The sequence below is a fragment of the Anneissia japonica genome, unplaced genomic scaffold, assembly GCF_011630105.1.
Source record: "Anneissia japonica isolate Jap-2015-1 unplaced genomic scaffold, ASM1163010v1 scaffold287719_len1884721_cov185, whole genome shotgun sequence".
NCBI lineage: Eukaryota > Metazoa > Echinodermata > Crinoidea > Comatulida > Comatulidae > Anneissia > Anneissia japonica.
In genome coordinates this window covers 1,783,347-1,785,886 of record NW_022715822.1, presented here as the reverse complement: position 1 = coordinate 1,785,886, position 2,540 = coordinate 1,783,347, and positions in this window count along the sequence as shown.

Sequence of the window (2,540 nt, the reverse complement as noted above, 5' to 3'; positions counted from 1 at the left end):
GGATGATGTCCACGACAAAAGAAAAGTGGGCGTGGTCGGGTGTCGCTTAAAATTTAGGGGTTTCAAATGCATATTTAATCGATTTCAAAGTCAACTAATCTGTAGAAAATACATAGATATACATTTTCCCTGATAAAATATGTTTTTTCTTCCCGCTGGCGCCACCCCTGATTAGATTTGTCCATAGCCTTCAGCAGCACGATCTTTATTCCAATTATTAGAATGACAGTACTGTAATACGATTATTTGAGGTAGTGAATAAGATACACAAGGTCACATAGTATTGTATTACTTCTATTCATCTCCAACTAAGTGCTTCTGCAAAAAGTGTTCAACGTGGATAATAATTAGAATCATTTAGTTAGTCAAGTACAAAATTGCATGCACTGCCACATTGCATAATTTATAGCAATTGGTTTTTGCTCTGTTAGCCTACAAATAAAGAATACAGACACTATTAAGGCTGGAATTCAATATACCTTACGAAAATTAACTCTCGCAATGGATGTCTAATCTTTCTGCAAAAAAGTGTTCAATGTTGATAATAATCAGAACCGTTTTATTGGTGATAAATACAAAGTTGTACACTGTCACATTGCATATAAAAGTTACATCGGGGATTTGTTATAACAACTCCCTGGTTACATATAAAGAATGCAGACATTAGGCCCGATAAATTTTTTTTTATTAGTTTATCACCCTATCAAAGAATAAAAACTGATGAGGGAGGGAGGTTTTTGGTTTTTTTTTTGGTTTTTTTTTTGCTAATCCCGTCCCCATTTTACCGATGATCACAAGTTAATCAATGGTTAGAGACACATATATAAAAAGTCATATGAATGGAATCAAATTTATATTTTAAAAATATGTTTTCGTTGTACCAGTAAGCCTATTTGCAAGAAACTCTGAACTTTTCATGTGAAAAAAGATGGAAAAAGGACCATTTAAAATAAAAATATATGTTGATTGGAAAAAAAAAATCAGACTTTTCCAAAAGTGATGAGGGTGATAAACTAATAATATTTTTTATGGGGCCTTATAAAAGGTAAACTGTAATTCAACACCACACGAACATCAACTGTAGCAATTGGTTTCTAATAATATTAATAATAATAATAATAATAATAATAATAATAATAATAATAATAATAATAATAATAATAATAATAATAATAATAATAATAATAATTAATTAATTAATAAATAAGTAATTATAGAATGTTTATTAATGTAAAATAAATAAAATTTCTTACCAGTTCCTCCAAGACCACTTTCTCGCACCTTCCTCAATCGAATGACATTGCAATAATAGGCCTACGTCATTAGGGAATAGTGATGTGTACGCTCTGTGATATTACGCTGAATAAGATTCAACAATCAAGATTTCTCTATTTGTTGTTACATATAAAGAATGCAGACATTATAAACGGGAATGTACGTTAAACGGTAATTCAATACACCACAAGAACATCAACTGTAGCAATTGGTTTCTAATCACATGTATTAAATAATAATAATAATAATAATTAATAATAATAATAATAATAATAATAATAATAATGTTAATAATAATAATAATAATCATAATCATAATAATACTGTAATAATAAATAAGTAATTATAGAATGTTTATGTAAAATATTATGTAAAAATAATTAAATTTCAACTGTAGCAATTGGTTTCTAATCACAGGTATTAAATAATAATAATAAATAATAATAATAATAATAATAATAATAATAATATAATAATAATAATAATAATAATAATAATAGTAATAATAATGATGATGATAATAATAATAATAATAATAATATTAATAATCAAAATAATAATAATAATAATAATAATAATACTTGTGTACGCTCTGTGTTATTACGCTGAACAAGATTATTCAACGATCAAGATTTCCCTATTTTTATTCTTCTGTGGTACAATAATCGCTAAAATATAATAATGATACTTTTAATTAAGTATACCACACGCAATAATAATAATAATAATAATAATAATAATAATAATAACAATAAAAATAAAAATAAAAATAAAAATAAAAATAAAAATAACAATAAAAATAACAATAACAATAACAATAACAATAACAATAACAATAACAATAATAATAGCAACAACAATATCTACCCGCGCATGGTGTTGAATGAGTGGAGGAAATGTAGCAATGTATATTGTTGAATGTTAATAATGGGGAATGATAGATGCAACCGTTGTGTATATACACAACGGTTGCATCTATCATTCCCCATTATTAACATTCAACAATATACATTGCTACATTTCCTCCACTCATTCAACACCATGCGCGATACACAACGGTTGCATCTATCATTCCCCATTATTAACATTCAACAATATACATTGCTACATTTCCTCCACTCATTCAACACCATGCGCGGGTATATAGTAACCATATTATGGTTACTATCCTATCTCGGTATCTTTTATTCACAAAAACAAACAACACAACTGCAATATCAAATCCTTAGCAGCCAGTGGCTGAACTGGGGATTCATTTTACAAAG